Raw genomic sequence first — 20,634 nt, 5'->3', positions numbered from 1 at the left:
CCAGCAGGTAGGGAGTGCACAAAAGTTAGAATTGTACAAGCAATTGTATTTCCCATTACTATATATGGATGCGAGAGCTGAACAGTTAAGAAAATGGACAAAACCAGAATAAATTCATTTGAGATGTGGTGCTGGAGAAGAGTGCTGAGAATACCATGGACAGCAAAAAGAACAAATAAATGGGTCCTAAAACAGATCAAGCCTGAAATTTCCCTGGAGACAAAGATGGTTCAACTGAGGCTGTCATACTTTGGCCACATCATGAGAAGGCATTAGAAAATACAACAATTTTAGGAAAGCTGGAGGGAAGTAGAAAGAGAAGAAAACCACATGCTAGATGGATGGAGTTCATTAAATAAGTTGCGGGTATGAATCTGCAAGAACTTAAAAAGTATAGTGGAGGATAGGGAGTCTTGGAGATGTCTCATCCATAGCGTCACTATGAGTTGAGAGCAACTCGAGGGTGGTTAACAACAAGGGAGTGCTCAGACCTAGAGCATCAGACAATGACAGGGTTCAAATTCTCACATTAGCCATGAAAGGTATTGCTTGATCTTGGGCCAGTGTACACCTTTCAAATTAATTTTTTGTTGTTTTGTGCCTTCAGGTCATTTCTGATTTATGGTGACCCTAAGGCAAGCCCATCACAGGTTTTCCTTGGCTAGTTTCTTCACAGGGAGTTTGCCATTGCCATCCTCTGAAGATGAGAGAGTGTGACTAGCCACAGGGGGTTTCATGGTTGAGCAGGGATTCAAACCCTGTTCTCCAGAGCCATATCCAATACTCACTACACTACAAACTTAATTTACCTCCCAGTATTGGGATGATCAAAGATTATACAGTGGGTCTGCTGGGGTTTGGTTCCAGGATTCCTGTAGATACCAAAATCCATGGATGCTCATGTCCCATTAAATACAGTCGGCCCTCCTTATAGGCGGACTTGCCTTCCGTGGCTTTGAGCTTATGCAGAAGGCAAGCCCCGGCAGAAATAATGGGGTGTCCCATAATTTTCTGTGGGGCTTGAGCAAACGTTCTTTTCCCCATATGCGGGGGAGTGCAGAACGGATCCCCTGCGTATGGGGAGGGAGGACTGTATGATGGCATAGTAAAACAGTGTCCCTTATATAAAATGGTTTGCTTTTGGGATTTTTAAAAATAAATACTTTTCCAAGTCGTGGATGCAGAATCTGTGGATACGGAGGGTCGACTGTATTTATAATTTTAGTAATTACAATTCAGTTACAATTAGTTAATTGCTTTTATAGTTAATTGTATCCTGGGACCCAACTACTTTATTCACCTATCATTGTATTATTCAAATCCTGTACATAGTCGTGTTAGTCTGGAAAATCAGTATGCAGAGGGATCTTGTAGCACCTTTGAGACTGACTAAAAGAAAGAAGCTGGTAGTCTACAAAAGCTAATGCTACCAGCTTCTTTCTTTCAGTTTGTCTCAAAGGTGCTACAAAATCCCTTTGCATATCACTATATTAATTACTTATTCTTATTATGCCACATTTTTTCTTATGAGCTCAAGATGGTATACATAGGTCTCTACACCCCAGTTGAACCTCACAAAGACCCTGTACGGTAGGTCAAAGTGACAGACTGCAACTGTCCCCACTCCAAAGCTGAAGTTCGTTACTGAGGTTCATGGCTCAGTCAGGATTGGAACCCAGATTTCTCAGCTCTCACTCCAGCACTAACCGCAACTGACTCTGTGGTTCTTGGAGGAAGGGCAGGATACAGCCACAACAAAAACAAACAGACTGCACTTCATCCTTTGAATCCTGTTTGTCTGAAATACACAGAGTGAACAAAGCTTCTTTTTCTGGCTGTGCTGAAAAGAATGACTTATAGAGCCCTTAACTGTGTGTTTACTTTTGTGTAGGGCAAAAGTACATAAGAAGAAGAGTATCCATGGGAGCAGGGGCTATGCAAAGGGATGATGAAGAGAGGCTCTGGGAGGCTGGAACAGGCCACATTCCTCAAGTCACCTTTCCCTACTGTATAAGTACATCTTCTCTCCAACCTAAAGCAATGTACAAAGGAAATGTGATATGAAATGGGCAAAGATTACCATTCATTCTCCCATTTGTCTGGATGTTTCCAGAAGCAAATGGCTTGAGGAAGTCCAACCTCCAGTGCAAAATCAAAACCACTCCACCACACCTACCTTCTCAATCCAAAATGTAACAGTATGACACACACAAAGAACAGAACTTAGGAAAGCTACTTTTTGGATAAGAGCTCCCAAAATCTATTGAGCAACACAAAAAGCATACCTTATGGTAGCACTTGAGAAAGTTACAGTGATGGACTACCCATGCTAGCCAAGTTGGCTTCGGGATTCTGGGAACAGTAATTCCCAAAAGTCACTTTCCTGATCTCTGAAAAGGTGACTGGTTCAGAGAAAGTTTATACACGGCAAATAGCCCAGGTTACTTGTGCAGTCCAATCAAATAGTCAAGTACAGGAGAAGCAGGAGGAACACTAAAATCGCAGTGTTGTCCTAAAGAGGATCCAGATGGTGAAGATGAAAGTTAAGAGACCTTTCCACTGGCTGCCAAAGGTTACTTTGCATTATGTTGGTTTTTTAAAAAAAACTTTTCCCCATGGGCAGAGTGAATATTTTAGGTAGTTGGGCTTTGAGGAAAAGACATTGCTGAGACTTTGAAAAGCTGCCACAAGTTAAAACAGTTGATTCTGACCTAAATGGAGTAATGGTCTGATGAGTGTTAAGAAAAGCTGCATTTTGGACAACAACGCCCAGAATCTCCCATTCAGCATAGCTAATTCTGGGAGTTTTAGCCCAAGTTATCTCCTGTAATATTTCCATACTCTAGTTCTCACTCTGGCTTGTATAAACCAATTCATTTATTAGTATTTTAGAAAAGGAAATTATCCAGATAATAAGTTGAGTATTGAGTTTGGTGAACTTTTATTCATTTCTATCTCGAAGTATACTTTTCAGTGTCAGAGCTGAATTAAACAGACTTATTGTTGAGCCAGCCTCCTTTGATTATCTGTTTACTTCCTTGTTCTGTTTCTACAACACACAGAGTTTCACAAAGCTGTGTGCAGTCAAGGGGGGGGGGGGGGGAAAATTACACACCAGCCTCTTGGCAAAAGCCCAAAGACAAGCGAGAAACAGTTGGCATTCTCTCAGCACCCAAAGCCGATGACTGTCCGACTGCGGGACCTCATAACAGCTCTCCCACAGTTTTTGCAACATGATGACATTTTCAAAGAGGTCCAGTCTGTAGTAATCCATTTGAGTATCTGATTTGGAATGTAAAATATGATTATTTGTGGGATGCAGCATGCCACTTCTCCTGCTGACCAGGAGTGGTGCAGAATGGTTCATCATCATAACAAAAGTCAGCATTCGCTTGAGGCTTTTAAATCATGCAAAGTGCTTAGTAAATATTCTCTAAACAATGTTTACGACCCCCTCATATGTTGGAACTACTCGTTGTAAAACAAACAATCTTCCCGTGTGCACATGTGATGACAGGATGACGTGACAATGCCTGTCTCTTTAGGAACGCCTGCAGCTGAAAACAGATGAACTATGTCACTCTTTACCCAGTGACAGAGAAGTCACGTCCTAAGCATAAGCCAAATTCACAAGGTAGGTCTAACCGGCACAGATAAGAAACGTTCCCCGCTCCCACCAGCTTATCACTTTTCAGATTCTGCTTTCCTGTATTTCTCTGTCCTGTCTGTTGAACAGGGATGTAAACCTTATTTTGCCCTCTTTTGTGAGGATGAATAATTAGGGTAGTTTTATCTCTGTTGCCAAAGCAAATGAAAATGCCTTTGCACTAAGCCCTCTGTATTCAAATATCCCAAAATACTGCAGAGGGATAAAAACTATTGGGGGGGGGGGGTTTGAACAAAAAATGTTATTTTTTGTGCAGTGGGGGGGGGCCTTCCCTGCAAGAAAACAGTATTTTCTGTTTTAAAAACATTGTTTTGGGCAAGAAGTCTGCAAGAAACACAGGAAACCTATTTTCTGTACAACCCCCCAAGATTTTTACCTTTATTTTCTATACAGAGTAATTGCTCTGCATCACTTTGGGATGTTTTAATACTGGGAGGAAAATTTGCAAGATTCTCGTTTATTATCCATCCCAACAAGGTTTCCCAACTGTCAGAGACACCCATTTTGCGACCTGGGAATGAATAATAACAAATATTATTCCAGCCCTATTGCTGGACATGACAAGATTGGAAGATTCATCTTTGCTTGCCAATGTTCCCTCCTTCATGATTCTAAGGAAATGAAATGAGGCTGTTTTCCCATGAAATGCTGCCTGGGTCCCTTCCAAATACTTGTAGATGATTCTCTCTGTAAACATGTCTAGTGTGAGCTATACATTAAATAAACGGATTGATTGATTGATTGATTGATTGAATGATTTCATACAAAACTCTGCCTCTCCGGTGCTTACTCACCACTTGGCTAACAACACCAGCAGTAAAATGCCATAAAATTACAGAAAAAGATTTTATAGCCGCTTTCTTCTCATCCCCATTTCCTTCTCCAGAACCTCAATAAAAACCTTTTGAAACCTTTGAAACGTGGAGTATCACATGGCTTTAAGTACCACCTACACCACCATGAACATACCTGATCTCATCTGATTAGAAAGCTAAGCAGGGTCAGGTCTAGTTAATACTTGGATGGAAGACCATCTCTAGGTAGAAATAGGAAAAGTACTTTGCCGAAAACTGGAGAGCTGTTGATTCAGTACAAGACAACTTGCTATGCACCTGTGTAAAGGAAGAGTCCCACCTTAACGCGAGACTGCTAATGTCTTTGCTACAGGTTTAGTAAACAGATGGAGGCAAACAATGGAGTGACTGTGAGAATGTGCTACAAACCACTTCACCACTCTCAAGTGATTAACCCAAAGATTTGAGAATTCTTCCTTCAACCCATTTAGGATAATGGTAGTAGCATCAAGTAAAGAGGTCAAGGAAGGGCACTCCAGTCTGCTCTGCAGGACAGGTGGAGTTGCCAGTTCAACACTATACGTGTGTGTGTGTACGTATGCATGCCTTCAAGTCTCCTGTCAGCTTATTGCAACCCCATCAATTTCATAGTGTTTTCTTAGGCAAGGAATATTCAGAGGTGGTTTTGCCAACTCCTTCCTCTGAAATATAGGCCGCAGCACCTGGTATTCATTGGCAGTCTTCCATCCAAGTACTAACCAGATCTGACCCTGCTTAGCCTCCAAGCTCAAACATGCTGTATTTGTATGGAAATATTAACATGGAGACAGTTGGAACGTGTTTGCAAGGAATAATCAGTGCAAGGAAGAGCGTACTTGACCCTCCTTGATCTCGTCTTTCCTTACTCCTACCCCTTCTCAACTCATAGAATCATAGTATCATAGAATCATTATTTTGCCTATTTTACCCTCCCAACCAGAAATATGTGTGTATGCGGGAATGAAGATGCACAGAATGAGGAACTAGTGGAGAAACACTGGGCAGGAGATGGTTTAAACACCTTTTCTCCTTCTTACTTGTTCCTCTCTGCAAACTTTCCCCATTTACTATTACTAGTCAGCCATGACTTTGGTAAAGCAGGTTTCCTCATCTAATTAGTAGCTCTAGTCTAAAACAGGTTGGTATTATTATTACAAGATTACAAATGTGGGATCAAGAGAAAGACTTGTTCATAGTAGGGATGACACTGGGGTCAGATACCTCCCTGTTGCTCATCCCAGCTTCCTAATCACTAACATTCTGGGCACCATGGACTGCTAATGCCAAAGTAATTACCTGCAAATGATATACCATGAAATTATATGTTTGGGGATGGTGCAAAAAGAGAGCCAGCATGGTGTAATGGTTTCAGTGTTGGATTAGGATCCTGGGAGACTTGGGTTCAGATTCTTGCTCAGCCATGGAAACTCATTGGGTGGCCTTGGACAAGTCACATTCTCTTTCTAAGAAGACAGCCATGGCAAACCTCCTCTGAATAAATTGTGTTCAAAAAACCACACACACAAAAGTGTTGCTGTAAGTTGGAGTCAACTCAAAGACACATAGCAACACAACAAGAAATACAAATTAATAATGCAAACCTAAAGTAAAGAAACTGAACTGAATTCAAGGTAAGTGTTCATGTCATTGCAACTAATCAGAGCGATCCTAAATTGGAGTGGGGAGCAGAGGGACATCATCCACTACTTTGAAAGTAGTCTCAATTCATGTCAGCCAGCAGAGGTGATGGGAGGAGTCTTATGTACTTTTTCGTCCACTTCAATGACTTCCCCCTCCCACCTGAGTGGTTTCATTGGCAAGAAAAATCAGGTATATCAGCTTCATTTTAGAGAAATGGGCCAGATTCAGATGGGTTTCTCAGGAAAAGAAAGGGGCTTGGATCTAGAGCACTGATGGCTGCCTCCAACCCACCTGTTGAGTGCCCAGTTAGGGGACCTACAGTACTATCAGTGGAAACATTCCTGATGTCACATCTATGCTGACACAATTCTCTATGTACATTCCAATGACCATTGGGATAAATGTGCCCTTCCACTACTGGAGCTCCACCCCATTGGTGGGAGGACATTTCTGCTCCACCCTAAATCTCTTCTAGCCATTAGACCTCAAGGTTAGGCTTGCTTACATTCACTCACTTGGCCAACTGGTTTCTATTTCAAAGATTTCTATTTCCAAGACAAGTCAAGGACTTTGAGTTTAAGGGCTAGGAAGGGGTAGTAAAGGTCATGAGGGAAGGCTGTGATGATTTTGTATATGTGAACGGCAGAATCAGGGACAAAAGAAGAGAAGCCAGGGGATGGATCAGAAGAGAAATGTTCTGGATGGTAAAATCACTTTTGGAAACTTCAGATCAACTTCAAACTAGGCTTTGGGCACTTCTGCAATTAGTTATGCTTGGGTATATTTCATGACAGAATCTATTGTACGGTATGACTGGGCACAAGCATACTGAATAGATAGTGGTTTACTTTACTAGATATTGGTTTACTAATCCATTGATTCAATAGAAGGATTTAGGCTCTTATGTCTTTGCTTGCTTCTTTATTTATTTATTATTTCATATGCTGCCTTTCTCCTAAATTGGACCCAAGGCGGCTGAGAGCTTGAGCTCAGCCTGTGAGAAACAGGACTATAGAGCTTGGAAACTTTTTGTTCTTTCAGCCACCATCCACATCGGCTCAGAGACTCTGGTAGCAGTAATCTTTTTACAAGTTCTAACAGATGGTGTGCAGCTTTCCGGTTGGTTGATACAAGAGGATGGCTTCCAGAATTTGGTGGCTTGTAACATTCAGATGTCTGGATGGATAGAATTGAGTTACATCCCAACTTTCTCCCAAAATGGGACTCCAAGGAGCTTGTCTTTATGTTAAGCAACTAAAAACTAACCCTACTAGTGACTTCTAAGGAAAAGTGAAGAGTAGCTTCAGGATCGCTGGTCGCTTCCATGTCAATGTGACAGTGAATCTACTATCCCAAACAGGTTCAGCACCTTGGACGCTTCCTTTAAAGTTCCCACGAAAAGCGGAGAAGAGCTACTATCTGCACTGATAGGACAGTTGCTAATGGCATCTGAGTGAGCTAATAAGAAGAACCGATTCTTCAGTGCTCTTTACTGGGATTCCCAGGGAGATGATTTTTCCATGGCTGCTTGGGATTAAGATGGTAGCAATGGAGCACCCTCAAAGTCAGGTTGTGTGGCAGCGCAAGTGTCAGTCTCAATTACTGACTTGTCATGCACACTTAAGGCCCCAGACGCTGGCTCTGAGCCCGTCCCATCCTCCTCAATAGCGGAAGCACTAGGAGTTTGCAGTACAATCCACAGAGAGCAAAGACTGAGACAGTAATTGAGAGTCAAAGTCCCGTGATTAGATGGAAGCTGCAAATGCAGCACAATTGCCCATTTAGGATGGGGGTGGGAATTATGTGTCCTTCTAAATGCTGGTGAACTGCCACTCCCAGCATTTCTCCCCATTGTCTGAGCTATCTAGGGATGATGGAATTTGCAGTCCAACAACATCTAGAAGGCTGAAGGATTACCACCCCTGCAGAAGGTTGGATGTAAGAAGAGAAAGGAAAATGATTGCCACAGCCTTAATTTTCCTGATTGGTTCTTGGTAGTTTGGAGTTTCCTGGCTTTATATCTTCCCTAATGTACATCTGATGTGATCACATATCCACATACTCTTACTTCATGCTTTGTCTCTTATCCATTTTTCCTCTGCCAGCATTTGGACTACAAATTCTTTATGGTGAGGAACAACAGCCCACCTGAACTATCAGAACATGCTCTGCATGAGAATCTCATTTAAAAATGTTTGGAAACTTCAGCTGGTTCAGAATGCTGCAACCTGACTGTTGGCTTGTGCTGGTTACAGAGGGCCTGTGACCCCCTGCTTACTACAGCATCCCTGGCTACTAATTTGCTTCTGATTTATCTATGATGCCTTATATGCCATGTGACCAAAGCATCTGAAAGACCCCACTCTCCCTTACCAGCCTACTCAGGGTTTTAAGATCTTCAGAGAAGACCCTGCCTTCTGTCCCAGCCCTCTCAGGTCCAAAACACACTGCAGAAATAATCCAGTTTGAGACTGCTTTAACTACATTGGCTCAGTGCTAGGAGATTTTGAGAACTGTAGTTTTGTGAGATTTTAACCATCTCTGTCAATGACCTCTTGTGCCACAATGAACTACAGTTCCCAGGATTCCCTAGCACTGAGCCAGGACAGTTAAAGCAGCCACAAACTGGATTATTTCAGCAGTATGTTTTGGACCTCAGAGGCATATCTGAAGGGAATTCAACCGATCGCATGCTCTGCAACTCCCAGTTAAATTCCCCCTTCTGTTCTCTTTTAACTGGCCCATTTCTATTGGCATTTAAATTCCTTCTTAAACTGAAGTGCTTTTAACTGTATTTAACCTATATTTTAATTATATTTGTTTTTATTTTAACTTTACAGCAGTCAGCCACTAAGTGTAATTCTTAGATGGAAAAGTGCAATATAAATATAATAAATAAATAAATAAATAAATAAATAAATACTTTTATTTGAATTTCCTTAGATTACTCCATAAAGCCCTACATATACTGGTCTCCTCCAGCCTTGCACTGTCTAGATGTGTTGAGTTACAACATCCATCCTACACAGCCAATGGCTGAGTTGGTTGGGTTGACAGGCATTGTACTCTTAAACATTTACACAGTGCCAGGTTGGATAAAGTTGAAGTACAGCTATAACCAAATACTGTACAGCTATAACCACCTCATGATAGTGAGGTGGAAAATCTATGAACTTCCAAGGAGATATACAAGATACTGAACTTGTTTGAGGGATGTAGCACAGCACTTTGATAATTCATCTAAAATTTTCACTAAAGTCAAAGGCAAATCCACCAGCTCCCTGATCTTGAAGCCACCAGCAACCAAGCTGTACTTAAATATCCATAATGACCACATACATGTAAACAATGGTCATCCTACTTGGTTTGTTTATACAGCCTTCAAAACTTGGATCTGCTTGAGCGAAGAATTCCAAACTAAGTACCTTAAAATCAGTTCAGTTCCAATTTTAACTATACAACCATCAGTCTGTCAAAAGACGGTGTTCAGTCGAAAAATAAAATTTTAAAAATTAGAACTATTCACAATGGAAAAGGAAAGAGACCACCTCTATAATAAAAGAGAATCCACCTTTGTAAGTATACATATATACTGAGGTTGACAGAAATATCATTAAAATATCATTTTAAAATATAATTTAAAGTTATGTCAATTTTCTAAATACTACTTTTAAAAAGTCACTTTCCAAGCTGTCTGACCATACAACAAGTTAACTCTGCAATACTGTACTACATGTGGAGGTTGCCAAACAGCACACTTGTTTCCATACATGAGTGCTGCTACTTTACAAATGCAAGAGGAGCCCTGTTGGATCAGACCAAAGCAACTTCTAATCCAACAATCTGGAGCCTCAAATGCCCAAGCTGATGCTTTTGGAAAGCCCATGAAGAAGACATGAGTGCCACATCACCTCAATATTCTACCATCCTGAAGAGTAGCCATTGATAGCCTTTTTCTGATGAATTTATGTCACATGCTCTCCAACATTTCACAGATGACAATCAGGATATGTGTGGTTGAACAACAACAGAGTGTGATCAAAGGTGTGTGGCCAGGTAACTAAATGGGAAAAGTTGTTAACAGGGAAAAACATGCACAAATACTGTTTGAATCAGAGAAGCCCTTGAATTTATGTATTGAGTTTGGGAACACCTGAACCCACAAATGAGCTTGTTAAAAAACTGTACTGTCATCCTCTCTCGCCTGCTGCGTTAACTGAGCAAAAACTATTTTTGCAGTTTGAAACAATTAAAGTAAGCTATGGGAAAGGAAGTAAAGTGGATGAAGGAGAGAGAAACTGGGACATTTTAAAAGCAGCTGAGCAAGTGGGACAGCAGAGGATTAACTGGGACTGTCCCCATTAAACTGGGACAGCAGGAGGGCATGGCCTAACAAGGCTCTAAGGTCTAGATCATACCTGGATGGCCAGCACTTGTTGTCAAAGGAAACCTGACATTGCTGAATGCAGATAAAATCTCACTGTGAGAATCTCCCACAACATCACCCAGTGTCAACTCAGTCACAAGATTCAAACTCCTTTGAGGCAGGTCACAGGTGACATTAAGTCAGGTGTAGGCAACTGTGGAAGACTAGGCTAGCTGTCCTCCAGGATACCTCTAGGAAGCAGAGTGACCAGATGTTCTAACTGCAAAGGAGGATAAGGCACCACAAAATGTAGGACATTACCAAATAAAAGCTAAAAACACTAATAATAAATGCGTGCTTCTTAGACATGCATGCTCCAAATTGAGTTTTTGAAATTCTTTCTGGGGAGAAGGTTGAAATGCAGGACATGTCTTGAAAAAAGAGGATGTCCGGTCACTTTGCATGGAAGCATATTTTTGGGCATTCTGGGACATTTTGAGCCAAAACATTTTTTGCACATTTTTGTTTTGACCCTTGGAGGATGAGGTGGGGCTCCAAACATGGTGGAAATACACTTCACACATCCTAGGGATCATTCTGGGGTATTCTGGAGCAAAAGAGAAAAAGCCCTTGACCCCCTGAACCCCCCAAAACAGCCCTGGGGTACATGTGGCCTATGGCCCAAACTTTGCCCACCCCTGCATTAAGTATTTAGACATCTATTCATAAAAGATCAAGCAACATGCATACATGATGTGACTTAGCCCAAAACATCCAAGCTGCTATAAGTGAGGTCCGATTTCTTAAAGGGGTCTCTTTTTCGTGAGGATGTGATATGGAGCCCGCATGGTGTAGTGGTTTGAATGTTGGCCTAGAACTCTGGAGACCAGGGTTCAATTCCCAGCTCAGCCATGAAACCCACTGGGTGACTTGGGCAAGTCAAAGCTCTCAGCCTCAGACGAAGGTAACGGCAAACCTCCTCTGAACAAATCATGCCAAGAAAAACCCATGATAGGGTCGCCATAAGTCGGAAACAAGTGATATGGAGATAGTAAGGGAACAGTGATGCCCCACCTCCAGCAATTACATTCTCCAAGGTATCACACATTTCTCAAGGCAGCCTCCATTTCCAGAGAGACTTCTGTAACATGGATGGTATCAGCACAAGCCTAATGATCTGTAATCAAATTAACACAACTTCTGAAACTTCCTGCTCTTGCCTGAAAGGCAGCAGATGGAGCTAGGTAAACATTAGCCTTGTCATGTAAATAATACTTATTTAACGTTCTTTTAAAAATTTCCAGAGTGGTAGTAGTGATGTTAGGCTATCGCATCAGCTACAACAAAGAGTCTTGTGGTGCCTCAAAGTCTAACAAACATATTATGGTATAAACAGTCAGCTGATGAAACTTAGGTCAGTCTTGGTGCCCTTCTTAAATTTCAGACTCCAACTTCCATTATCATGCACTACTATTTGCAACATCTGCCAGGTCTGATGGGACATGCAGTCCAAAATATCTAGAGGGGGTAAAGAACCTTATTAAATGCATTAATCTTTAAGGCAGCAGTTGATTGTTGAGATTCAGGTCACAATATTCTAGATAGGGTAAGTATGCCGATCAGTGACAGAAATGGGGGAAAGGGATGTTATCTACATGACAGATGTAAACTGATTTAATATTCAGTTTCTCCAGGGAACCATAGTTCTGTGAGGCAGATGAGACATTTCTCTGCCAGAAAACATTATGCAAATGCACCAGAGTATAATTCCCAGGCTTCTTTGGAAGACGCTATGACAACAGAATTGATATCAAGCCAATATAAGTTATCAATTCGACTTTTAAATTTAATTAACAGCACTATAAAATTTCATCCCTCCTCAAAAATATGGATGGGGATATAAGGTTGGAATTCTAGATATTGCTGTTTAGGGAGGGGAAATCTCACTGAAATCATTGGGATTCACTTCCAGATAAATACGCTCAGGGTTGGATTGCACATCTCCTTCTGCCCTACCAGGAAACTATCACAAGTGGAAACTCAAACAGTTATTATCCGCACAGAAATAGTTTATACTTTTAGAGGAAGGGGGGTACTATAGTTCCCAGAATATCTGAGTCAGCATAGTCACAAGCCATGCTAGTTGGGGGATTCTGGGAGTTGTACTCCAAATAAGAACATTTCCAAAATCCTATGAAATCTTGTCAGGGGCAACATAACTAGGAATGATCATATTGATTGACTGATGTGTTTTTAAAATTTGTTTTTATTAATTGTCTTTGTTTTTATTTGAATTTACTACTTGCTAGCCACCATAAGTGCCATTTTCCCTTCATAAAGGCAGAAGATCAAATAAATGAACTGATTAACAGATAGATAGATAGATAGATAGATAGATAGATAGATAGATAGATAGATAGATAGACAGACAGACGGAACATAGTGGTGAGGACTCAGCATGGCATAGTGTTCTGAGCACTGGACTACAACTCTGGAGGCCAGGGTTCAAATCCCTACCATGGAAATCTACTGAGTGATCTTGGGCAAGTCCAGTCTTCTTGACCTCGGAAAAAAGGCATGGGTAAACCGTCTCTGGACAAATTTTGCCAACAAAACCCCATGTTCAGTTTGTCTGAGGGTTGCCGTAAGTCAGAAATGACTTGGAGGCACACAACAACAAAACATTTCATGTAAGATTTTTCTTCTGGACAAACTGACAATTTTCTCTTCCCTCACAGATATTGTTGATGATGGTGCTCTGAAAGATGGAAAGGAAATTTATCTTCTTTTAACCTGTTAATTGGTATAATAGCAGGCATGCAACAACAACACAACAAAAAATGTGATGAAGTGGTTATAATATTGGACTAGCACTTGAGAGGAGCCAGCATGGTGTAGTGGTTTGAGTGCTGGACTACTACTCTGGAGACCAGGGTTTGATTACCATCCTGACCATGAACCCCACTGGGTGACCTTGGGTAAGTCACACTCTCTCAGCCTCTGGGAAAAGCAATGGCAAACCTCCTCTGAACAAATCTTCACAAGAAAACCCAAAGATAGGGTCACCTTAGGGTCACCATAAATCAGAAACGAATTGAAGACACACGACAATAATAACAACAAGTACACGGGTGATCCAAGATTCACACGCACAGTTATCTCCCTCAGCCTGACCTACTTGCAAGGGTTGTTGTGAGCATAAGATGGAAGAGGACAGCCATGATTGCTGCCGCAAGCAGACTAAGGGAAAGGCAGTATAAGTGGTAGAAATGGTTTCCCAGCTAAATTTCTGGACAAAAGAGACACTACAGTTGGAAGACATTCCTGGCCTACCTCACTCTTGCCTCATTTCCCTTCGTGGTCAGATTGGGCTTTGAAATAGTAATATGTGTAGTTGACAGCAAATCAAGAATTGTCATAAGGCAAGCAGGAAGGGAAGCTTCACAAAGATGGCTCTTTTTTCTTTATTCTACAAATGTACTAATGTAGGCCCACACAGACTAGTAAAAAGAGAAAAAATTGGCTTCAGACTTTTGTGGACTTACAGCTCTAAATCAAACAAACTATGGCTGCAATCCAACATCCCTTGAGCACAGCATAGATATCTGCAAGTGGAGATATACTACAATAGCGCTTCACAACCTCCCTGCAGAATAGCCACATTGCACAACACATATCAATGACTGGGTGCCATTGCATCACGTATGATAAGTACTGCGTAACTGCAATGTTCAATGTTGCTGTGTGCGCAACTTTGCATCAATCACTGCCAGCAGAATATGTACAGTGCACTCTGGTGAAAAATTTGCAGTGCATGCATATGTCACTAACAGAATGCCAGCCTAAATACTTACCTATTACTCTTTTATAAACCTAGCTAGTGAGGAGGGTGTGTTGAGAGGTCTGCAAAAGCCGCTCTTTAAAACATTAGAATGACGAATGAATTTGACCACTGATTCTGAAGATTAATCATTCATTTATTATTTGTGATCTCTCTCCTGTCTGTGTGCGTGCATGTGGCATGTTTTCCTTTCCAGTACACGTTGCATCTCAGGTCAGCTGCCTCTCTGGGGGTTCGCCTCATGCCAAGTTTCCAGGGCTTTGCTAATTGCTTAGGATTGGAGATAAAGAAAAGCCACTTGGAATTCTCATATGTGGTGCCAGAGTGAAAGCTGTATTTTTGAAAGGAGGAAAAAGTTGGGAGAGCAAGCATAGTGGGACCCATGCTCACTACATGATGTCAATTTCAACTCAGTTTGAAGCAAATGAAGTATGTCAAGAATGAAGGAGGGAATGGGGGGAAGGAAAGAGAAACTGGAACATTTTAAAAGCAGTTGGAAAAGTGAGACAGATGATTCCATATATACTTGACTATAAATCGACTGCATGTATAAGCCTCAGGGCAGGTTTGGGGCCAAAATTATGGAATTTGCTATGTCCCATGGATAAGTCGAGGGTAAAATTTAGCAACATATAACAAAGGATGTAAAGGATGAAGAAAAGGAAAACGATGCTAAAGATCTTTTACCAAATTGACATGTGTATGTTTGTGCTCCCCTAAAGGCTGGATGGATGAGATAGTAGAGGGAGCTGATGCTTCTTTCAGGTGCTCTGAGAAGAGATTAAGCTCTCACCTTTCACCAGGGCATGGTTTCCTTTCTTATAAGTGTTAAAGTACGTGGATAAGTCGACCTAGGTTTTTTGAGACAATTTTTTGACTAAAATTTCTAGACTTGTACATGAGTATATATACTAATCCCTGCCAAATCAGGATAATTGGAGAGTATGGTATTATTTGACTTTAAACAGTACAAAAAGATCCTGTAATCCACTGAAAAGATTAATTGCCTCTTACAGAAGTTTCCAGCAGAGAAAATTCATCCCTTTGGGAACCAGAAAAGGGGCAAAAAGGGTCCTCTGGCAATCATGCTTTGCTCCCCCTTGATTTACTCTGGCTGGCAAAGCAGCTCTTGAACCTGGGACTTTCTGCAACAAAAGCCATCGTTTTGACATTCACATGTTGCCAGCAGCATAACAATTTGCAAAGCCCACCAAACACAGTGCCATGGGGTTGGTCCTAAAGACTTTTTTACAGGCTTGCAAATCTTTTTCTTTATTTTTTACCTCTAGAGAGACATCCAGACAGACCTCCAAGTTAATGCTGCAGTTAATATTTTTAAAGTTTAACCCTACCTCGCCACAGCAGCAGAAATGGCAGGCGGTTCACAAGGCCACACCAGAGACCCAACTCCCAGGGAGTCTTCAGAAAGAAGGGATTCCTTTGTCAGGCTGCCCTTGGTGATTCCAGTTCAGTCTGCTCCACATTCTGTTTTAACTAATTAAACTTGACAGCAGGAGTTGAGTTCCACCTGGGTTTTTATTAACTGAACACTTTGTCCCTCTCCCAAACCTTGAACTCATGTCCTTCTGAAACTGGGCAGTGTCCAACTGGCAACCCACAGGCTGGATCTTGGCAGCAAGGTTTTCTTCAAAATGTAGGTGACAATGTCTCTGCAGCCTGTGCATTTCCTTGACAGCTGAAGGAAAGTGGTTTTATTCATCCATCTGGGATTATGGACGGAATTAGGCCTTAAGGGGAAGCACTGCAAATTGATGATTGCCCCATAATGCTATGGAGGGGAGGGTTAGGGTTGCATATTTCACTTCCTCAAATCTAATGCATTTCCCCCTAATTCAGAAAATTATTCTAATTCGCATTTTAATTATGCAAAATTATCACGTTGTTATATTTTTTTCATTTAATGTTTAAATCTTCAAGCTGTTTTTTTTTTACAGTTACAACTAATCTGAAAGAACAAGGATTTATGTAGTTGTGTGCCTTCAAATTGTTTCTGAATTATGGTGACCCTAAGGCCATGTGGTTTTCTTGGCAAGTTTCTTCAGATGCAGGGTCGTAGCTAGGATTTTAGGAAGGGGGGGTCCAGACTAAGTGTCGCCATTATAATGGGGCTTGGGTGCGGCGGCGCAGCAGCACACACCATTCATTTTTCTAAGGGGGGGGCATCCGGACCCCAAGAACCCCCCCCCCTTGGCTATGTCCCTGTCAGACGGGGTTTGCCATTGCCATCCTCTGAAGCTGAGAAAGTGTGACTTGTCCAAGCCTATCCAGTGGGTTAACATGGCCAAACTGGGATTTGAACCCTGGTCTCCAGAGTCACAGTCCAACAACACTCAAACCAACTACACCACACTAGCTCAAGAACTAGGACAGAGTAATATTTTATGAGGTGCACTTGGAAAAGTGGGGCCCAAGTTCAAATTTCTGCTTGGTCATGGAATTTACCATGTGACCTTGGGCCATCACTGCCTCTCAGAAGGCATACTACTGGATTTATAATGAGGATGGGAACACTCAGTCTTCCTTCTGTAAATGCACTTCCCTCATCCTACTACCTATGATACCTCTTTTATGCTACAGTAGTTTATTTCCCTATATGTTATTTGCATCTCTGGTAACAAGTTGTCCTGCTGGCTGGAAAACAGTTGGATGGAGAGGGATTCATTTGAGAGCTTAGAAAATTTACATTTTGTTGGACAGCAATTCCCCAAGGGCTCCAGCCATCAGGAAAAATATATTTTCAAACTGTGGTCATTTGATAAAACTAAGCCTTTCATCAGTTGATTCATTCCAACAAATGGCTCTCCTTTAGAGATGCCTCTCTTGCTGTGCTCTTGGTGAGTTCTTTATGGAAAACTAATCCAAAGCAAAGACTCTTGAAGGTCCAGGTTCACAGATTGGGAGAGGATGTCTGGTCTTGCCAATATTCAGGGAGGGACAAACACCATCAGGAAGGGTGAGGAATGCTTTCTGCTAAGCAAGATTAGTATCATGGCTGCAACACGATCTAGAATGGGTACCGCTCCTTGGACAGTGGTAACTGTATGGATTGTTGTCATGCACTTTTATGGGGGAATGCCTCTGAAGAGGAAACTGAAGTTGCTACATAAATTGGTCATTCAGATGCTGTTGGAGGCTGGAAAATCCAAACATTTAACACAAATCCTGGAGTGTCAGTGTGCCAGAACATTTATGGCTCTGATTAAAAGTGCCAGCATGAACTTTTAAAGTCCTAAACTGTTTGAGATAACACTGTGTAAAGGACAATTTGTACATAATGTATGGACCTTAATGTTTATACATTAAGATATCTATTGGTGCACCTACCTATACACCGGCTGGTTGGACCATCAGACAAAATAGACAGGAGCTTTTCACTCAGCTATGAAACTCCCTTCCACATGAATAGTGCTGGAGCAATTAAAATAATCAAACAGACCCTAACATTCTATTTCTTCAATGCTGCCTTATCCAAAGGCTGTAACCGTGTGGGTTTTGGTTTGGTTTAAAACAACTTTCCAAAACCTATGACTGTAAATTTGGCTTGACTGATCTACTGTTATGCATCTTGCTTTGTTTTGGCTCTGAAAAGCAGCCTAGAATAACCTTAAACAAACACATGCACACCTGTTAAGGAATGCATGGTTGTGAAAGGAGCATGTGGTTCCTTCCATCTTAAGAGACAAAAACATGATGCACTTAGATATAACAATGTGGTAAGAAACTTTTAAAATGGACGGTGATAAATAAGCTGCTTGGAGTAGGAGAAGAAATGGTGGACTGAGAGTGAACAAATTTTTCACTACTTGCTGTTTGCTTCTCTGCTCTGTTTAGAGGTGATGTCTTTAGGAATGGGGAAAGAGCTTTGAGACATTTGCTACTGCATTGAATTTAAAAGGCTTGAAGAGGTCTTCTAACTGTGTTCTACTTTGAGGGATTACTGGTCCCTTTCCCAAGTGTGTCAAAATAGCCTCTAGCTCTGGGCAACTCTACACCAAGGGCAAAGGTCCAAATGGACTACCTAAGCTGTTCTGTCATGGACCTTCCACCTGTTTCTCCACAGGGACATTGGGGAGATGTCTACAAGTGTCCCTGCATATGGATGTTTCTTTGGTCTGACGCCATTGCCTTTCCTCCATCAGCTCCCTGGCAGAGACAGATTGCTGTCTAGCAGGTGATGCCATTCACCTCAATGTCCAGGCCAGTTCCGAGCCTGAAATGGTTACAGAAAGGTTTTCCCCTTCTTGGCGCCACTGTGATTTGGGTGCCTTGTTTCTGACTTCACAGCAAGCAAATGTGTGCCAGTGGCAGCAGTGCCACGGAGGGAAACACATGTCTGTAAACATTCTAGGCTGAGAACTGGTCCCAGACATTGAGGTAAATGGCAGCACCTGATCCATTGTCCACAGTACAGGAAACACTGGAGTTTCCGGCAAAATCTCGAGAAAACTGAGTTTTTAAAACCCAGATTAAAGTGGTATGACTAAAGGTTTGGTGCTCTGTGGCTTTATCGCACCAGATTTGGGGATAAGCCAGCACATTGTGTGGCCTTATCAGGCCAGATTTGTGGTGGTTGGGTTTGGATTTTTTTCTCTTGTGTATATAAGCTCTCTCTTCTTTCATTCATTCTCTCTACCAGAAATAAAATGATATCATGGTTAGAAAGATAGTTTGAAAAGAAAGTTCAGTTTAAAAAGTTTAGAATGGACAACAGCCAAGGGATGAACGCTGTCGAAGATATCTTACTCACTCCCATTTTATTTCCTCATTCTGAAATTTAACTCCATTCCCAGGAAGAAAACAATCAATTCAGCACCACCATACTACAATTATGGCCAAATCTTAGAATCAGAGGATTTCTGGGGGAGAATGGGAAATGAGATTGCTTTCTGGTGAATGATTCTAGGAAGCAAGAAGCTCTCTTGCTCAAATGAACCTCCTATACTCCTAAAGGGAAGGGGCAAAATGAGAGCATTGCTTCTACCTAATAAGAATTCTGCCCCCTCCACTAAATTTATCTTCAGCCCCCAAATTTGTAGCACTGCAGAGAGTGAACCACTGAAAATTGTTCACATCTAGAATTCTTATAGTTGCCTGTTCCTTTCTTTTCAATGCCTAAATACTATTTTGAAATGCTCAACAGAGGTTCTAAGTTTCCACAATGCTAGAAATTTGGGGAAGGAAAATTTCATAAGGTTGGGCAATGCCCTCATTTGACCCGCATCTATATCCCTGCCTATATTGCTGGATGTCCTCTAAACAAAACAGAAGCATGCTAGACCCAAAGAAACAGACTTCCCAATTATCACGGGACAAATTGCAGACAAAGCCAAGCATGACACCTTTGCTATGCCAACAGACAAACCTGGAACCGAACTGAAATTGTATCATACTCTATATATAAATTCTGTCACATGCTCTGATGCCCAATGGGGTAAACAAAGAACTCCAGCTCCTGCCATTTGTTCTGCTTTCTCTGATCCCATTTCTAAACTGCAGCCTTGTTTTAGCAGATACTAGATCTTCCAGGCAAGATCATGCACCCCTATTTCAGATTAACACCAACCACAGCTACTGCCTGCTGGTTCTGTGCTGCTAATAATGGTTGCAGATTGTAACCTTTACTTCACTTATTGTTGTTGTGTGCCTTCCAAGTCTTTTCTGACTTTACGGCGACCCTAAGGAGAACCTATCATGGGGTTTTCTTGGCAAGCTTTGTTCAGAGGAGGTTTCCTATTGCCTTCCCCTGAGGCTGAGAACATATGACTTGCCCTAAATCACCCAGTGGGTTTCACGGCCAAGCAGGGAATCAAACCCTGATCTCCAGAGTCTCAGTCTAACACTCAAACTAGTATGTCACACTGGCACTCTCACATATAAGCATCTTTTAAGTTTCAGGTATCAGAGTCCACAGATGGGGCTAAAGTTTAAGGAGGCTGTGGTATTTCTTGGTATAGCTCTCAGTTTTTAAAAAAAGATGTCCAAAGGATGTTTCTATTGTCCCAGGCTATTTTCTGGAAACTCCATGTACCAGCTGCAACATTTTATTCCTGCCCTTTGGTGTGATTCTTTTTAATTCCAAGACGTATCAGAGTTTCCTTTCCTTCTAATCCTTAGAACAACAACAGCAACAGCAACAAAACCTTAATATCACAGTGCTATAATGCATCAGTGCAATGGCACTTTAACACAATAACTCTAAGACTTTTTCAAGGAAAAAATTTTCCTCAACCCTTCAAATCTCAGCAACCATACACACACATCACTT

At 41.6% G+C, this 20,634-nt stretch overlaps 1 protein-coding gene across 5 annotated transcripts in view; it reads right to left on the bottom strand.

The window, feature by feature from the left end:
• The window catches only part of GRB7 (growth factor receptor bound protein 7), a 95,980-nt gene that overhangs the window by 50,408 nt on the left and 24,938 nt on the right, over positions 1 to 20,634 (bottom strand). The window contains exon 1 of one of the 5 annotated variants that reach the window (XM_042477232.1): positions 15,701 to 16,332. The exons of the other annotated variants lie outside the window; for them this stretch is intronic. The gene's annotated coding sequence lies outside the window, so the exon portion shown is untranslated. Of the gene's footprint in view, positions 1 to 15,700; positions 16,333 to 20,634 lie in introns of those variants that run through there. 5 annotated transcript variants of the gene reach the window in all.

Source organism: Sceloporus undulatus, chromosome 6 (genome assembly GCF_019175285.1).
Source record: "Sceloporus undulatus isolate JIND9_A2432 ecotype Alabama chromosome 6, SceUnd_v1.1, whole genome shotgun sequence".
Classification (NCBI taxonomy): domain Eukaryota; kingdom Metazoa; phylum Chordata; class Lepidosauria; order Squamata; family Phrynosomatidae; genus Sceloporus; species Sceloporus undulatus.
The sequence above is the reverse complement of the archived record's forward strand: the minus strand, read 5'-3'. Positions and strand labels throughout refer to the sequence as shown.